Here is a 20,716-nt window from a genome sequence, read left to right on the forward strand (position 1 = left end):
CAGTCTATTCCCATATGTTTTGCTGCCTTTTCCTACTTCCAAATGTTAAAATAGTTTTAGCATCTAGCATGCTCAGTTTACAGTCGTGTCCAAACAAGTCATTCAGAGTTACTTGTACCATAGCTCTTACAGAGGTGTATCTACTCCTTTGAATCAATATCTAATTTCACAAACACGCCGCTGGTTCCAATACTCTCTGACAGATGCCCCGCAGCTTGTGCCAATTCCAGGAAGAAAAAAAAGGGGAAGCGGCTATTAACTTTGGCCATGCTACAGCGATAACTGGAGGGCAGTGGTTACACAATCAGCTCCCCCCGCTAGATATGGTCATTGTGTTAGCCAAGGTTCGGAAGTAAACCTGAAAGCCCTGTATGACAAGCAAACAACAGGAAGGAAATAATCAATTTGGTGCTTTTAATGAACAACTCCCTATCTGGCCTCTTTGTCAGTGCAAAATTGCCACACGCTGGTTAAACATTACCTCTGCGATAGTACAGTTTTAAGGTAGTCATGAGCAGCCGAGCGAGTCAGCACACAGGAACTTAATGCGGGCGGCCCGTAGTGTTTGTGCTGTGAACTCAGGTTGAAGACCGCCAGTTCAGCCAGGATGAAGTTAAAGCAAACGTGACCCAGTGAAGATCCTGAGTTTAATACATTTTAATAGCTGAAACTGTTTTTGGTCTTTGACTTTAAGAAAATAGCTAATTGCACTTTGTTTCATTTGGGTCATGGTTCTTTTTGTTCAGTGTTTATCATAACAGAAACACATTTTACACCGTCCAGTCAGAGTGATGAAGCCTGAATCAGACAACAAATTAAAAAGGACATTTCTAAGATACATTACGGAAAAAAGTTTGGGCGAGAGTGATGAAGAGTGTGACAAACCTAGATTTGGATATTCTACTTTATTGCTTGCTGGTGCATTAAGAGTGCACTCAAGCTGTCCGATTCTTTAATTTAACCGCACTTTCTGCAACAGATTTTGAATTTACATGTTCTCCAAAGTACACAGTGTTACATTGGAGTGGTGGAGGCTGAACATTAGTTTTGATTTGAAGTTTTGTTTTTTCTACTGTATATGTTTATTGATAGTTAAGTGGGAGAAATAAATGTGGCCAACTGCAATTCCTTTCATGGATTGCATCATCATTGTGAGTTGTGTTCTCATTGTGGTAAACACTGCTGCTGATCTATTTGGTGAAGCTCTCCCAGGGGGGTTTCCCTTTGACTTATGTTCTAAGCTTCCTAGAGGTGAAAGGGGGGGGGGTGTCCGGGTATTAACCTGATTTAGCCAGGAATCCTGCATGTCATGGCAGGTGGGGAGTGGTCATGCTGATGTTGAGAGGGCACCGTGAGGGGTCACTAATTCACAGAGGTTCAAACTGCCAGAGGTTGAAAACGACACTTAGAAGTTATTTCACATTTTGTCCCCTAGTTAAATTCATTTTCACATGATGTTTCCTTTTTCTTATTTTTGTGGGTAACTGACACATACAGGAGATGATGTTTTAATCACCAGATGTTTTCCAACCCAGCGGACGTGGAGTGTGATGGCAGAACTAAATTGTAATCCTCTCTTGGGCTACCAGAGTGTATAAAGTAAACTTTTACATTTGCTGGATCATAAATTCTGACTAAATGCATAAATCAGACAAAACTAGAATTACAGCATTGCGGTTGTATTCCTCCGCAAACCAGTCAAGTTGGAGTTTACTTCCAAAATAGTGACATTGTCATAATTAGCATATCAATTCTTGAGTAATGGCCAAAATTGTGTTTTAGGAGGTCACAGTCCAAGTGGATGTTTATGCCCAGTTTGAAGAAATTCCATCAAGGAGAATGGAGTCAAACGACAGACAGACAGACAGACAGACAGACGACCCAAAAACCTAATGCCGACGGCCAATGGCTGTTGCAGAACCATTCAATTCTGCAAGCTGTACTCATAGCTTTCAATAGAATTAATGAAGCAGCATTTTAGTCCCACATAGAACTTTATCAAAGTACGAATAAAAAAGCACCAGTAACGCTGGGGCTTATCAATATTCCGGTCATTTAACACCATTTAATACAGAGTTTTGGAAAGCATCACTACCTTCAGATAATGTAAAATGCGAAAAGCTATTGCCTTAGCCAGTGTTTGATCCGCGCTGCTGTACAAATATGGCGGTGCAAGATGGCGGACTCCGTGCAAGCTAACGAAAACATTACGATTCTTAGTTTCAGGTGATTTATACAAGGTTACACACTGTTCCTTTAAGGCAGCACATACATTTTCTCTTGTGGCTTGTTGACAGGACATCTAGGACATAACTGATTGATGCAGATGTAGGCGAGGCAGCACGTAAAGAAGTTGACACACCAGAAAAGTGAATTACCGCACTGCAGCCTGGAATGTTTGGAACGACATAAATTCATGTCTAACAGTGGAAGAGAAGCTGAGGTGTGGAGGTGGTTGGTTGATGATTAGCCCATGTTGCATGATGCATCATTCATCAGGTCTAACAATATAATATTATATAGATAGATATATATTAAATATCTCTTCTCCAGGTCTTTCAGACTACTTTGCCGTTATTTGGTAGGATTATTTGATTATTTGACCCCTCAAACGCAGACTTTGCCAATCATGGCGTAGCAAGTTACGTTTCTATCTAAAAACCTTTGAAGCTAACATTAGCAGAGTTCATCATTAAATAGCATTAGCACCTCTATGCTACGCTAGCTACTGAAAGTATACTGATTGTCTACACATGCTGCTTCTGCTTTTAATGATTGTTACTCTGCGTAAAATCCTACCTGGCCTTATAGGAACCATTATGTTCCTTAATTTCATTGTCTTCTTTCTCGATTGCCATGGGTCAATGAAATCACCAGTAAATCATTCTTCTTCTTTCATTAATGTATTCACATTGCAAGTTATTTTCCATATTTATCCCCATTTGATCTTGTGATATGTATTGACATTTAGGTATTTTTTGAAGTAATATTTTGTCAATATCAGCAAGTTTTAATGTCCATCCGGTATTCATATATGAATTTCCCTTAAATGGACTTGAATATATATTGCTATATGATATAAATAACAAAAAGCGTAGAATATTTTATCCACATTGCCCAATTTAAAAAAACACTAGTTTGTCTACACCAAAATGTGTTTATTTTGTGAGTCCTCTTATGTGGTTGGTGGACAATTTGACAACCTATCAGACAGTTAATTTGCACTGCAATACATTATAAAACAATTCACTTTCAAGTGGCATAATTACCGATACAGTCATCACAGAGCCTCACCATCAGTTAAATGAACCAGCCAGGAAGTGTGTTGGAACATTTCACAAAAACCCCCCCAAAAAACGTACTCTGACACCCTGGATCATTTGAAGTCGTGGAGAAGGAGCCTCATTACCTCCAGGGCCCACACGGGGGGGTGACTCCCAGACACAGTTTAATGGCAGAAAAAGGAAAAGGCTTCAAGGTTACGAGACGCTGAATAGCTTTGGAGGAGACGGCGTGCTCTCCCTTTGCCCCGTATCCCACGTCACTGGAGCCAGTGGAGTCATAAATTGCTGCTAACACTAACAGTAAACGGATATAAAAGACTCCCAGTTTCCTTTATATGACCCATTCCCTTTTGCTCAGGGGGGTTTGTTGATGGGAGCCGGGGGTGTCGTGAATGAAAGGGGATGGATGGAGAATGTTGATGGAGGAAGAGCAGCGTACTCACTCAGAGGAGTTTGAGATTAAGTCTGGGGGACATTCAGGGAACTTTGGCAAAAAAAGAAAGGACAAAAAAACTTGATGTTTATGTTACTCCTTCAAGGCGTAACGTAAAAAAGCGTGTATTGATGTATTCAATATTATATATTGTTCTTAATCCTACATACTGTAGTTGTCTGCCTCACAGGAAGCCCCCCCTCCAAAGTGGCATGACTGCAGCAAGTACTGTAAGTGATTACATAAAGAGTCATTATTCTGAGATAAGTGGAAAGATCTGACTCATTTAACTAAATGAAAGCAATTCATCCAAAATGACGTTATTTTTTCAAAAGACTTTAATAAGATGAAGATGAAAAGGGGATTTTAAGAGCGAATAAAAGATCAAAGGACTTGTTAAGACGTATATTTGTACGGAGGAGAGAAGAGACGCTTCCTATCTCCGTGGTAGCTGTCTGTATTTTGGGTCAGTCAGGAAACATCAAACATTGTGTGTATGAAGTTGAAATACTACCAACATTTTAAAACTATCTATAAATATCTTCTGTACAATTGTGATACAGAATAAATGGGAAGATTTTGTTCTAAAAAAATAAATAAATCTTTATGTCTTTTAATTTAGGCAGACGTAGCTGCCAACATTCAATGTGTATCTTATAACAGAAAGTTTACAAAAAACTCAATTCCTGCAGTCACTTCCGTTGTATATAATAGAAACTTTTGACCCCTGTCCTTGTCACATGATCGTGAACAGAAAGTGTCTCTCCTTATCTCAAGCCAACACACCCAGAACCCTAAGCCCATATTCAGTCTCTCAGCGCCACAGATTAGCTTGCCTTTAGGTGGTACTTAGCCTAGCCCTGAAAATTGATATGCATCAGCTCTATAATTTAAAGGTAGTTTTCTAGGAGGGGGACTGCTGCTCCTTCCCCACCAGTAATGACCATAATGCCTTGTTAACCCCTTCACCAGAGGTTACATACCCTGATGACGTTGGCCTTAAGTCATCCAAATGGCGGTGTACCAGGAACGCAGTGGCTTCTTATCTAGTTTCTACTCTGTCATTTCTAACTCTCTCCTGTATAATGTCTAGGAACACACAAAGAGATTTAAGAAGGAGGTCACCATTTATAGGTTAGAAGTTCTCTGGATAATGTCAATTCTTAATGATAAGCATGACTATAACTCAGTTAATTGGTCTTTTGGACCAACAAGAAAGAATCCAGATTGATAATTGAATATTTCTGATATTTACGAGTAAATGTGTGGTAGTGTTTGGAATATTTTAAATGCAACATGATATTTGATGGTAATTATCCAAATCAACAAATAAAACCAAGTGAGCCATTTTGAAAGGATACTTAATTAAGATCTACTTCCTCTGTGACCTTCTCATGCACTTTATGCCGAGGCCATCCCCCTCACAGTCGGCTCATTTCGGAGGCCCCGGGCCCGTTGCATGAACTCTAACCCCTGAACTGGAAAGGGAGAGGCTTACGCTAGCTAGCGAGGCTGACGGGGAAACCCAACACCGGCATCCTTTCGATACAAATTTTTAAGCTCAGCATTCACGGCCCTTCCATAACCCCCCCCGGTGCTCACTAATTCTCTGACCCACCGAAAACACCTATCGTTAAGACTTCTGGAGTCACATTGAAGTCACTGCAACATCCATATATTTTTGGGATGACAGGAAATAAATTAAACTCACCTATATGTGATGAAATGCAACGCTTGCAGTATTACACATACTTTTTTATGATTTTGCAGGCACTAAATAAGCAGCTTATATTTGTTTTATCTATATAAACAATATGTATTTATAAGAATACAAGTCATTTTCTTAAACTTAACGCCTTTGTCCAAGCAGAAAAATGCCTCAAAGCAGCCTCTTTGTAAAGCACTTTCAAGTATCCGTGTTAAGTCTTGTTGATTTTAAGCCAATTCTTCCAGGTCACTTCCTTAAGCAGCTACACAAACAAAGAGAAAGTCAGAACAAAACAATGTCAAGTATGTCTGCGTCCTCAAGACACAGCGGAAAAAGTATGGGGTTGCTGATGACAAGAATGGCACCTTTAACAAGCATGTGAACTGGTGTTGGTTTACTTACGCCCTGCTACAGACTGGCGACCTGTCCAGGGTGTACCCTGCCTTCGCCCATTGACAGCTGAGATCGGCTCCAGCACCCCTGCGACCCTTAACTGGATAAGCAGGTTACGGAAAATGGATGGATGGATGGTTTACTTACTGAATAATTGGTATAAAATTGAGGTGGAGGCTTTTTGGATTGGGAAGTCACCAGACAAAGCAATGAGTTCATCAACATATCTAAGTATAAATGGATTGGTGAGACTTTTCATTTACAATTTTTAGCAGAATGTACCACAATACATTTAGAAAACCATCAAACATCAAACAGATGGTGAGAATTCAGCATGCAGCCACAGTTTCACCTCGCAGGTGTCTTAATGGGCCATGATAGAAAGGTCATAGGGCGCCATATCATGGTTGGCTTCACATTTGTTCTCTGCAGAGACTGAGGGAAAGAGAACACCGGCAATATTGCATAGGCATGACCCTCCTATACCGAGACATCAATGTTATTAAAAGGCTACGGAGCACAAAATTACATTTTTCATGATGAAGAGAGTAAGGCTTATTTGCTTGGTAGCAGACACATTATGCCTGAAAGAATTAGCTTTGTTAGAAGTTCCAGTGGGCTACGGGTCATAAAACATCACAAAAAGAAAAAAAAAGGCTTAATTAATGTAAGAAGAAATGCCTTAGAGGCTAGAGGTTTCTAAAAACATCTAGCGAGCTGTTTAACTGGCTATGAGCTGCAACACTGTGATACCTGTGAAACCACAGATGTGCAGCCCTCCTGTCTCCTTCTCACACGGCACTCAAAACCAGACATCAACCAAATTTTCTGTTCTTTCTTCTTTCAGGTTTTTCCTTTTATGGCACATTTTCATGCTTTGCCACACGTGCACCGAGGTCTGACACACTTTATGGGCCATATATTTCCAGTGCAATTTGTCTTTGGAGCAAAAGTGACGTTGCCGTAACATTCAGGGTCTGAAAGCCTCATAAAGTGCTCTCCTTCTATTTCTAACCATAACCATGTCCTGACTCCCATTAACCTCCACCTCTGTGCCCAATCACCAAAGACCCCTTCAGTTGGAATTGTAATCGTGAGCATTTACATTTCATAGATTTGGGTAACACTTCTATTAACAAAGACTTATTTTACATGCAACAATAGATGGGGGATTAATAACCTGATCACAATGGCATTACATTTAAGGAGTAGTAGTATTTTTATTTTGGTAATGGTTTGGTCAATATCCCTCCGCAGTTAGAGTAGGCTATATGTAACAAACACCCTCAGATGTTTCTGTAACCAGAATAGAAACTCTTTCTAAATGAATAAAAGCCAGGAATAGAGCAAACACTACATACAGTAGATGACAGCTGTTTTCTCTTTGCAGTAACAATGATGTCAGTACTGTGTTTTATTTATTTATTGTTGTTGTTGAGGTACTTTAATGCCCCAGTTTTAACACTGCCAGAGACCCAGGTGAGAATCCTAACACATAGTGATACCATAGCAACCACAAAGACTATCCTTTCAACCAGTACCCAACTAGCAATGGTACCAATCATTTTCAAAATCTCTGAATGTTATCCCTGTGGTCTAAGAGAGTCCAAAAATCTTGGTAAACATGAACTCTCTCACAAATCCAAGAGCTAGAATATACGATGGCCTGAAGTATAAAGCCTGACACTGTTCCATAGACAGTGAATTGGGAGAGATGTTATATACATTGAGTATATGCATACATTTTCTGTTTCAGGACTGAAGACACTTCACTACATTAAAGCTCATTTGTGAATGAAAACGAAAATAAACATTCTGTGGGTTCATAAAATCAGTCTCCCATTCATTGTCTATGTAGCAGCTCCAGAATTTATATCTCATGATGTCACAAATTGGAGACTTACTTCTCTAGTTTCTGGCTTTGAGAGAGAGAGTAGCTCATGTTCACAAATATTATTTCGACTTTCATTGATGATGGAAATAAGATATTCTTAATTTTGTAGTTCTTAATTCAGGTGATTTTCCCCTTTAAGCAAACATCTTCAACATGGCAATCACCCCAAACACCATAGCAACAAGCCTTCCAAGCCTGTTCTAACCAATTCGGGTATGACTGACGTACCAATTTGTAAATCGTTCTATACTGACTGCAATTTAAATGCATCTCAGCTTGTTTCCAAGCTACTTATATGAAATGTGAAAGGACCGCTCAGGGTTGGAATGAGTCAAAGTTGATGGGTCAAACAAACACAGGTCTTGCTAGCAGGAGACCAGTGTACGAGACCGGCATCACAAAGTTACGTTAGTGACGTGCATTCCTGTTATCTTGTTTCCATACGTATATAAATTAGTTTTATTATTTTGCCTAAACAGAGCCCGTTTCACAGTAACGATGTGGCTAAATGCGAAATGCGAAAAGTCAAAAATGTGTAACAATGACATGCGGAAATGTCGTGCTATTTAAACGCCTTCCCATGAGATCGAGTTGAGCATGCAAGCTAGTCACTTGCTGGATCATTATTTTCTTTTTCCTCCCTTTTATACAAAACATGCCTTGAGCGCTGCAGTTATGATATCAACTAGTGAAACCTAACACTCATTATGAATGAAAACCGACTCCATAGTTATCTACAGCAGTTCTCCTGTTAACCTTGAATAGACTCAATTCAGCTTTAATAACAAAGCCAAAATATTCACAACACGTTATATGAACTCCTACCAATGTTAGGTTTGATTTTTATGCTTTTTTTTTATTTCACAGGAAATACTTTTGGGACACACACTGATTTCAGACTGTGCCACATTCTTTATTAATAGATTCTATTTAAACATTTGAAAAGCCAAACCATTAAATTATTATTCTTCAACTTTCAAACTTGAAGTTAAAGAGAAAAAATAGATCCATGTATCCCACCGATATGCTTCGTCTTGGAACCCCATGGTACTCGCTTCTCCCGCCCCGGCAGTGAACATCAACCAGCAGGATTCCTACGAGGAGGAATCCTATTAGCATTTGAAATAAAGCTCTGTCAAAGTAGAGAATTGAAAGGTATGCTGGGAGGAGTGAGATGGGATGTGGGGAGTGGTGGTGGTGAGTGGAAGGCAGAGCAGGAATGTCAGGAGAGGAACCTGGCTGTCATCGTCAGGAAGTGGGAGTAAAGGGTTGCGGGGAGAGCAGCAGGAGTCAGGAGGGAGGAGGGAGGAGGTGCAGGGGGGTTTTGAGAAGAGATGGCACTAATTTAGGAACACTTCCTGTATCAGCTTTGCCACAACACCGCTCAGGACTGACGGTGCCAACTCTGTTGAGTTGAGCTCAAATCTTAGAAGGCTCTGACAGCAATTCAATTTGCAATAAACATTTATTTTTCCATCAAAACAACATATTATTTCCATCACATTGGGAAAATATAGGGTGTTTACTTATGACAAGAATATAGTAGTGAACATAAGGTTGCAACTGAGGTTCAAAACCTGATTTAGACACATTTTCTGAATGTACTGTATACATGTACAAAGAATGCTCCTAAAACCCAAATAATATCAGCATATCCCACATATCATGATCGGAAAATGCAAAATTCGGACTATAGCCAAATTCGAATTATCCAAACGGAATGCGCTATTTACATGATTAGGAATACTGTCATAAACTAAATGACAGTGGTATACTTACATTCATGTATACATAGTCATTGTGGTTATGGTGATTGCATATAGGAAAACAGTAATCAACCAACACATTATCAATCCTTTAAATAATATCATCAAATGGAAAATTCACAGGAGGTTAGGTATAGCAATGATACCACTTGGTTAGGTTTCAGAAACTACAGACTCACGTGACTACAGAGAGACTCATGTGACGAGCAAATCCTGTGATGAAATGGGACTTAGACAAGTTGGATTAAACCAAAAACATGAACGAAGTAGTGAAAAAAAAAGGCTCCAAACAATGGAGACTACTTTATACGTAGCAATTCCAAAACAACTCAAAGATCAATATAGCCAGTTTGCCACCTGTATACCATCATAACATTGAAACATCTCCAATGCAATTCATTGCATCATGATTGTCACATATTATGGCTTTGTATCAAGAGAACAGCTTTATTACACGGACCCACAGCTAAAAGAATGTAATATAAATAGGTAAGTACAGGACAAATCCTCTCCATTCATTGATACAAAACCTGGTGACCAGTAGAATATATGTCTCATTTGGTTTCTCAGTAGATTAACTATGTTTGTTCTCATCTATTTAAGGAACTTTACATGGATGTTGGTCAGAAACTGTTTCAAAGTCATGAGTGACAGGTGTCATAGCTCCTATAGTGGGCTAATAATGCACTGTGATGCTTTAAGTGAAAATGTGAAATCCTTGAAAGAAAAGTTGTATAAGTGCTGATTCTACCCTGTCAGATAGAGAAGCAAGTGAATCCCAGTCCAATACAGAGGAAGCATGAAGAAAAGAGAGCTAGATGGAAGTAAACACAGACGAGTAATGAGACCGACTGTACTCTTCGGCGGAGGCTTTCAGAAGAGAGCCTTCCTGCTTTTTAATGCAAAACATCTGCTTCGGTTCGGAGGGAGATCTGGCTTTTGTGTGACTGTTAGCGTGCGTGTGCATACATGGTGTGTGATCTAGAGGAGGAAAAAAAAAAGAGATGATAGTGGTTGTAAAACTCAGGGATCAAGAGTGTGTGTGTGTGTGTGTGTGTGTGTGTGTGTGTGTGTGTGTGTGTGTGTGTGTGTGTGTGTGTGTGTGTGTGTTGAGGGCCCCGGTCAGGGACTATGAATCAGGAGCACTCCTGGAAAGCTTCCCTCTCACTCTGTCAAGAGAAAACATTCCACATGGTGGCTAATTTCTCTAATTATCTTCATGTGAAATGGCTGCCAGATGACAACAACAGGAAATCAACACTCACAAGACAGTATTATCACTCTTCAGCCTTGAGAGTTTCACAACCTGGGTTAGTTACCGGTCGAGATCAGAACATAAACATGACTGTGTTAAGTGTGTATAAATAAGATCCACTCCGTGTTGATACTGTGGACTCTCATTAGTTTCTTGATTTTCTTTGTGTGGTTTTTGTGCATTTGTTGCATTAGTTCATATTCCAACAAATGCAACCTCAAACTCTTGAGAAACATTTGCTGACACACGGAGCACCTGCAGCTTTTTAAGGTGTGGATAAATTAGAAAACTTTACTTTAATATTTTTCAGAAGCTCCAGCGGACTGTAGGTCTGCTGCAAAACACAAGCTAATGCCTGCTTGCTGAGAATAACTCACTCTGAAAAACACTCAAACAGCAGACAGGTGCTTTTCCAAACCAAATATGCCAGAATACATTTACTGCGGGGTCGCGAACCTCTGAGGGTCAGAGCAATGTTTTTTCCAGTGTGCCTGCCTGGACTGGAGCGAGCGGGCCTCGGATTGGGCATTCTCGGTTGCGGGCCCTGTCTGCTAAGCAGCTGTTTGGGATCAGATGCGAGCCCCGTGTGTCCATGTGAGGCTCAGCAAACCCCAGCGATTAGTCCCAGTAGAACTGAGACCGCTGGTGCATTCCAGCAACTTGATCTCATGCGATTTCATCACCAGCGGGGCAGACGATCGTCAGAGGGTTCTCATCTAGAAAAATATAATTGTTTATCCGCCTAAGCATTTGTCTTAACGTTGGGGCTCGTATAATGTGCTATTGGAAGTGAATTTCCCAACTGCAGATGTAATGGACAGACATGAATAAGCCCTAAGAGGACTCATTGTACTGCATTATGTAATTTAATAACTGGCGGGAGAGTAAAACTACTCCTTAAGTATTCATTTAAAATAAATTTGATAACTTTAACATCATGAAAGAAGGTAACTTAAGTCCTTGTTTAAGGGGCAATTTCTTTTTTGTTTATTTAAAGTTTTTACATCATTATGTAGCTTCCCAGTAGTGTTCCTTATGGATTCAAATATGGATGTAAGTACGTATGTTTTAGCGTCAAGATGCAAACTAACCGACCGATGTAGCGAGGTAAACTGGGTTGAAACTAGGGTTTTCAAAGTAATAAATATAAATGTTACGCTTAATAATAATCCATCTTTCAGATAGTTGGATTTTAAGTTTTACTGCACTTTCAACCACAAACATAACAAGTTCATTTTGCACTTTTGACTTCGTGTTTAATCCATCTTTCTAGCAGCATGCGTGGTGCAACTAGAGCACAGGAGATTTATAGCTGCAACCATTCGGAGCAGGTGGTGCCACGACCCCACTTCACTTCACCTCTTCTCTCTTTTTTGGCTCGCCTCCCTTTTTCACTTGTCCTCCCATCTAATCATCTTTTGCAACTTCCAACTTGTTCCGTCTATAATCAGAAGAACTATACAAATGGCAGATGATGTGTAGAATATGTGATGGGAATGAAAACTCACAGCGAGATGTACAGTCTCAAATATTTGTTTATCAGTTTTTTTCTTTTGCTAACTTTTTATGCCTGCACTATTCTTCTCCCACAAAGATTATGTTACTGAAACTGTACGAGTCTATGATTATTATACAGATTTTTTTTATACTTAAAGAATTTTTCTGCGATGATTAAAGCTGAACTTCTACTTGATGCATGATGTTTTGATCATCAGGATCACAGAAAAATGGATAGTATAGAAGAAGAAGCATGGAGGGAAGTAGAAGAGGAGGTGAAGAGTGGAAAGAGGAAAGGAAAGAGAGGAGGAGAAACGGGAATCCGAAAGCACTTGAATGCCGAGCGCAGCTGCAGAATGGCATTTCATTGGGATCTGTCAGCTCAACTCTGATTGGCCTGACATTGCTAATCCCTCCAGATGTTCAGCATTAACTGATGAGTGCGTGACTGTGTCGTGCGGGAGTAGAACAGGGAGGGGGTCTGAGGCTGCCATGGCCGGCGGGCCCAGGGTAAACGGGGCCTCTCAGGGACCACTGTCCGTGGGATTTGGGGAGATTTGGAGGACAGGATGATCCGGCATCCGGGAATTAGGTGGCACAGAGTGCAGATTGTGTCAACAATTTTGGGACCGAGGCTGCACACGTGACTTCCTGTACACCCCCCCCTCCACCAACACCATCCACATTTTAGAGATGTTTGTTTGCTCACGTAAAGAAATGTCAGCCTCTGGTTTCTCTCACGGGAAAAACTCAACACAGTTCATACATTTATGCAGCACTTCAAATCAATAACAACAAGGAACTATAAAAGTGCAGTGAAAAGCTTTTTTCCCTGTTTTTCCACATAACATAACCTTGGCGATAGGTGACGTTAAATCATAGTTGCGTTTTCTATCTATTCATCTACATATTCTATGAATTATGGATGGACCCAGGGCGAAAAACAAGCTGTGGGCCCCTATTGGCTCATCCCATCACCTCTTTCTCTGCATTGAGTATTCATACTTCCATCTTCAACTGAGCAGTTTCATATAGACATATGCACCATGCAAGCCCATTATAAACTTATTGCTAATCCAGCCTTACAATCAATCAATGCCAACTGTTTTTAGCCTAAAGATAAACTGAAAAGCAAGCATTTCCTAAAATGATCTAACTAAAAGATCAAAAATCTCCATTATCATATCTTAAATATATATAGATATATATGTGTGTCTTATATCATGTATTCATATCGATGATGCAATCACCAAGGAAGTATGGGTACAATCTCTTTGGGGATGACTTTTAGAATTTTGGATATTCTGTTATTTTGACACTGATATTTACATAAATAGCAACAGAATACATGCCAAGAAAGTATTAAAACAAATAATAAGACAACATCATCTAACACTGCAATGTTAATGCAGTAAAAGTACTTTGTGTACACATTTATTTAGAAATAAGTGCATTTGACATGCTATGGATAAACTGTGAGGTAAGATTCCGGGTTAAATGTGGAAGTTTGCAGAAAGTTGTCAGGGTATTTGTTCTTGAGACGCAACCTTTAGACCTCTGCTTGTTTTTAAGAAACAGACTTCGTATGGTTGCCGTGACAGGCCTGCCTGCCTGCCGGCCTTTCTCTCTCTCTCTCCAAAATAGACGAGCAGAATGGACGCAGCTGCACTCGGGCCCCTCTGGGATCCATGCCGAAATGAAACTATCAAATGCCTCCGGACCGAGGACAGATTTCTTAATGTGTGAAAGCTGCGCAGTGTTCACAGACGTGTTTTGTCTGCACTTTTGGACTTGTTAATACAAAGGCTTTCCTCCCCGCCTTTTTTTTCCTTCATATTGCTGTGGGGTTATTAAGCAAAGGGGAGCTGGAGGGGGTGTGTTGGTCGTCCTGTCGGGAAATCAACTCGTTAGAATAACTCTGCAAGTCCTTGGCAAAGCTAATGGGGAAGGTTTGATGGTGAGGGGTGGGTACGCTGTGAGGTGGGGGGGTGGTGGTGGTGGTGTAAAGACTTTTCCGAAAGAGCTGGCGGGCTTCCGGCCCCCGTCTGAAATCCCGCCACAATTACTCTATTAGCATGCTCAGCTGTGCCTCTGTTTTTCTTTATTCAAGCAACTTATCACAAGCGACAAGGCACATGAGGCCATCAGAAAAGGAGCCTGTCAGAGCCCCATTGTGTCCTCCAGCACTCAACCTCCCTGCCTTCGCCCAGCCATTGAGTCTCAGCTGTTTGACGAGAGCCAGAGAAAAGCCAGAGGCATCATGGGAGCTGCAATCGCACTTTTGGCACTAGTTGTGATTGACAAAACTCTGGCAAGGAGAATAAATCACCAGTGAAGAATGAAAACTAAACTAAAAGGGTGAAAATATCCTCTTGTTGACAATATGTGGACATAGATAAAATGGGGATAAGGAGAGGGCTGATTTTTCAGAATTTGTTGGAGTAATGGTCTGCATCTAAATGTACCATTACAGTAAGAATCTGAAGTTTGAAGAAATATGTAGAATTGTCCGGCTGTTGTTATCTTAAAGGGTAACTCATAGCACTTGTCTCCTTAAAATCACTGTCTAGATACCCTTGAACAAAGCAGTGCTCCAAAAAGTGCTGTGGTTCAGCTTCTAGGTGTAGAAGGTCAGTTGTTGTGGTGAAATTCCGTGCTAGCAATTCTATTTACAATAATTCTTAATGTCATGCAATCATAACAAATATCATATCTGCTCCCTGGAAAGGGATGTGTGATTATTGGACTTGGCATGCACTATATCATCCTGGATTTGGTAAATGATTCTGTTATGTTATAAAACAGTCAAATCAGATGTTTGCTGAAAATCAGACTCTCTCAACCATCAAGTCAGTGGACAAGTTAATACATCTGACGGATGAAAAAAAATTCAAGCATTTTCCTTTGGAAAAGGAATGCAAAGTGCATGAGATTGAAAATGAAAGCTGAAGCGTAAACAGTGTTTCTTCTACCATATCTGCGCATAAACATTCTTTTTTTTTTTTTAAACTGGCCTGAAGGTGGACTGAAAAACAGCCTCACTTTTCGGAAACATACTGATCGTAGTTCACATAGCAAACCACTGTAGGCCGTGTATGTTAGTTTACACAGAAACATTTTTCCACGGGTACTTTACATTCAGGTGTTCCTCAGTGGCATCCAAACAATTCACTGTGATGAATTACATTTGTCCCCCGCCGAATCAGAAAGAAGCTGCCATCATTGTTTGAGCTTGTGCACATTCTACAGCTGGCTCAGCTCCATTCGTCACTTTAACACCCTTTGCTTTCCAAATTAAAAAGTGAAAATGAAAGCTAAATATTATACTGCAGGTACGGAATGTACCAATCTTGGCTCTTGCTGTGTTTTTGTTGTGTGCCTTCTATGTCCTGACGGTGTGAATGTATGTCTGGGTGTGGTTTCCTCTGCTGGTGTGTATGCATTGTCTAAGCTACCTGGCAATAAGTCACATTGTAGAGTAAATGGATCTTTGTATGTGTGATGACACCATGATTAAGGTATATCAACACGTATCAATAGCAGCACATTCCCGACAGTTCCGGGTGTCATTATTTCGTAATTTAGGCTTTTCGGCATATAATTTAAAACCACGTTGTTACCGTGAAACAGTCAGGGTTATGTTAAGGCAACTAAACCACTTACATAGGTTTAGGAATAACATCATGGTCGGGCTTAAAACAAGAACTTCAACAAATAAAAATACGTACAGAAACAACGTAACAAGAAAACACGTCAAAATTCGTCACTCCAAAAAACATAGAATGGTTTATATGATATCCTACAAAAAGTTGCTCCTCATTTTTCGTGCGTTTTCCTACAAAAGCCAGCAACACATGTCAATTTATGCTCGTTACATGCATACGGTCTTTTCAAAAAACACTTACTTCGTCACAGGAAACTTAGTTAGGTTTAGGCAACAAAACTACTTGGTTAGGTTTAGGAAAAGGTCGTAAGTTGTGTTAAAATAACCACAGAAGTGCCGCAACTTATAACAAAAGTTACATGAAAAAAGCATCAATTTTGACTTCTCGTTTCTCACATGGAACCAACAGCTTTCATGATTTTGTGGATAACCTATGAAATGATTTAATACATATCATCTATGAACTACAGTGCATTAGTATGCTGAATGAGAGCAGTCTGATTGCTGAGAGCCGGCTGGGTATTTACCGCCATCGTGACAAAGTCTAAGCATACAGTACACATTCATATCCCTGTCCTCTAATTCTTTTAATGTTTTGTGTGTGTGCGCTTAAGGGTGTATTCAACTCTGTATTTCCATGGCGATGAGAGCGGATAAATCTGATGAGACATGTTGGAGAGGATCTTTTTGTTGTTGTTGTTATGGAGAAGGAGGGCACTCCTCGTGTGTTTGTTCTGTAAAATGAGTTTGTCTCTGCACAGTAGGAAATGCTTCTGACAACTGCAGAGCCCTGGAGGAAGAAACGGAACACCGAGCAGCTCCACAGAGGCAATCCACCATAGGCTTCTTTATTTAGGAGTAATAATGGGATGAGTGGCATGACGTGACTTGTAGATGTTGAGAGCAGAAAGAGGGGGTAGGCAGATAAGTACAGGCTTTAATTTGGATCAAACATCACAGGTCCGAGAAGAAAGAAGCAGATTGTGCTCAGCTACACTTTGTAATTCTGTTGTGAGAAGCACGGCACGAGTATAATCGTTATTATTATTACAGTTATCACTTGTAGGGCAGTAGTTTTGTTGCGTTCACTTCCTTGGGAGCAAATAAAAGCACTTGCATGTATAAATGCCTTTGTTGAGGTGAGTTTTGTGCATTTAAAATGATAGCCATTCAGTGTGAAGCAATGATTAACTCTGTAGAGGTAAGGCCCTTTTTCCTTTGTAGGAGGAACCTGCAGGAGACTTTTTTTTACGGACTCAGGGACTTTACATGTGTTTTGAACCAGACAAACCTGGTTCGAGTTCTTGCTTCGTGAGCCAACCAGGGTGGAGTCTGCAGTGCTGTATTTCACTCAGTCTTCAAAAACAACCCTTGAACCTGATAACGCTTGTGTAAAGCATTCATAACGCTGTAAGCAGGCACATGTTGTCACTGGTAACAAAAGGACTTGGCTCGGTATCTTTTCTTTTTGCTACGTTATTGACGTCTAAATAAAGTTATGTGGATAAAAACAGTGGGCGTAAATGGCAGAGTGGACGAGAAAGCATAACCTATTGCTTAATGTTTCACTGCATTTAAGCAGAAAAAATAACATGGAAGCAGATTGATAAAACCCTGCATATGGGCATCCGTCTGTTGTTTTTCATTCCCATTGCCTATTGAACATCCATTTAAACATCACATGCAAATTTGCATCTCAAACAAATAAGCGCTGCATTTCTTTAAAAGTTTTGAAACAGCATAAAGAAAAATGCAAAATAGATAATAAAACTAGACTGCAGGGCTCCTAAATTCCTGGAACTATAGTATTTGGTCAAAAAGCAACAAAACAAACTGTAACTACACCCATGACCTAAGTCTAGACCTGAAACCTAGAAAACTATGGTCAAATCAGAACATTTTCTATAACTGTAGTGAGAGCCTCATTCATGTTTTTACTTTTCATTTAATCACTTATAAACTATGACTTCCTCACATTGTCCAATCCTTGATTGTAAATTAGCTTCCACTCAGAAAATACAGCACATCCTTCACGACTGATCACAAGATTTTATAGGACACATGTTTCGTGCGTCCCTTGCAAGCAGAAGCTGTTCTTAACCTTATAAGTGCATGCATTCAAGGAACCTCCAACCAGTATCTGAGTCTGTTGGTGGTTCTTGTTGTAGCCTCTCAATGACTTTAATGCTCGATTTAACTCTTACATCATTAGCTGGAGCCAGACAAAGTTTAAAAGTTGAAATGGAAATTGAGCAATCTTGACATGCACCGTATTTCATTTGTGTGACAAGCTGATAAAATGCCAGCGGGCATGCGCTTGGCTGACGAGCAACACTCGTTACATTCCAACTGCATTAATTAACGTTGCCCGCAACACAGGCTGATCGCCGTGCACAACAGAGGAGCCAGTCGCTGCAGAAAAGCCACAATGTGGCATGTGAAGCACTATCAACACCTCCCTAAGTACAACCTCTAGCTAAGAAATAAATAACATGGCTGTCTTTCCTCATGGCAGGGCCAAACATGCTGGTTTTGGACGGAGTTCAATAAGGCTTTGATTCTGGAGGAAAGAACTTTGGGGAAGTGAAACAAAATCAGCATTTACAGCCTCTGACAGCCGGCAGCTCTTTTTTTTTCTTCTTTCTTTTTCATGTTTTCGCTCCCCACGCCAGTAAAAAAAAAAGCTTTCTTTGGGGAAACTGTCATCTTGATCCTCAAAGTACTGCAAGTGTCAGGGCCCGTCAAACTGGCTCCCATCGATGACACGTGTTACCTCGGAGCGATGTAACAAGTTTAGCAGCGGAAGCGAGGTGGAGGCCCGAGGACAGAGACATGTGTCCCGAGCACACACTCATACTTTAGTGCATCACATACACATACGCAAGCATTGAGTGTATGAAGTAAGTTAGTTTATAGAGTTCAATGTTACAGCTCAAATTATAACTCACACTGGGTTCAGACTGTATTTTATATCCAATACAATTCTGTCTCCACACAAAGAAAATGACAAAAAAAACATGGTCGTTTTTCCAAGTTTTCAGGCAGTTTTCATGAGCTTTTCTTTTTTCTATAATTGTAAACAATAACAAACACACAAAACATTTTTGCCCTTCAAGACATTTCCCAATCATAAACAGATGCCTGTTTATATCTAAAACAAAGGCTACTGTGACTTCTCATGAACTGGCAGCCTCCCAAACCCAAATTAGTCAGCACAGTTACAAAATTATCACGGTCATTGTAGCGTGGTTGTGCGCACTGCGTGGGCCGTTCCACCGTTTTGCGGAGGAACGTGGATGGATGGACAGATGTGGCATCTCCGGCGTTCTTCAGCTGGAGCGGTTCTGTCTCAGGGCATCCATCGGCTTTTGGAAGTCGTGGCACCTTTTTTCCTTTTCTCCAGCCATGGCCACAACACCTTCAGGCCAAAGTTTTTCCAGGAAAGTGTGCTGCTTGTGAGACATTCTGGCTTCCATCGGTGGAAATTGAGCTAGAAAAACATGACTGGGTAAAGAAGCAAGGTTAACGCAATTGAGGTTACTACAAAAAGTTCCCTTAATTAGGCCCAATTCTTTTGGTTGCTGCGGCTTGGATAGAATCTCGACCTTTGTCCCATTCAGAGATCATGAACTCTGAGCTAGCTTCATCATTCTCAATGTCCAGTTCTGCTTATAAACCATCTGATTCATACATAGCAGAAAGACTAATTCCTCATCGTCAGTGGCATCGGGTACATCTTCATTCCCAGAGCTACTGTCATCAAAACCCTCTAAATAAGAAAATGTGACAGTGAGCAAATTTAAACAGACCTTTTAATCATTTTCTCCACCAGGAGGAAGCCTGTGGGGAGATCATGCGCTGGGTCGGGTGTGCATATGTCTGTCTGTCCACGGCTAATCTTGCATACTGCTGGACCCTTCAGATAATTTTTTGTGCTCATTGATGATTTTATGTTCAAGGGCCTCACATGGTTGCCGTAATTCTCACTTTTTGAAAAATCTATTTTATTGACTGTTTTATTCGGTCATTGACTGCTGACACCTAACTCCTCTTAACCAGACACTAGTTGGCGCGAGTCATCAATAACTACTCGGGTAGCAAGAGGCATTTTCCAGCAATCAGCTAGGCTACAAACAAGCATTATAGAATCAGTTGCTGTCTACATTTGGCCTTTGTCGTGGCTCAAAAACTGACATCATTTGAAAAGTTTTGTCTCATTTTCTACAGGAGCATCTGCTGATTTATTCCATCCCTGATATGTTAGGATCCATACATTTTCAGCAGGCTATAGGTGTATAAATCCCAGATCCGGTTATCTTCGCTGTTATCTTGACTATAAAAAGGAGCCAGGAGGGACAATTGAGTGCGATTCATCCTCTCACCCCAACTGAGTGTATTTTTCTAGCCAAGTCTGTTTTTATTTATAGTAACAGTGAGACAACAGTGCCATCACAAGGCCAAAAAGCTAACGCTTGCATCCAGCAAACTATTAATAAAAAGGCTCTTTAATCCCATCAACAATTTTGCCAAGAGACAGACAATCGTCACAGCTACAATTTAAAGCGTACTTTACTGACTCATATTGATCTGCAAAATTTAATCTGTGCATAAGTACATTAAAGTGGCAGCGCAAATGTTGAGGTGCAGGAAAAGTGTGATAACTCTGCAACTTCCGTACATTCAGTTTATGACGAAGAGTGAAAAGAGCAGGTCAACAGCTCCGGTAACTAGCTGCTGTTGACAGTTCAGTGAGACACGCAGAGACAGCTTTCAGCAGCCTGTCGTCAGTGTCCCAATACTGTCACACCGCTGATGACCTCAC

This window comes from Anoplopoma fimbria, chromosome 4, assembly GCF_027596085.1.
Source record: "Anoplopoma fimbria isolate UVic2021 breed Golden Eagle Sablefish chromosome 4, Afim_UVic_2022, whole genome shotgun sequence".
Lineage (NCBI taxonomy): Eukaryota > Metazoa > Chordata > Actinopteri > Perciformes > Anoplopomatidae > Anoplopoma > Anoplopoma fimbria.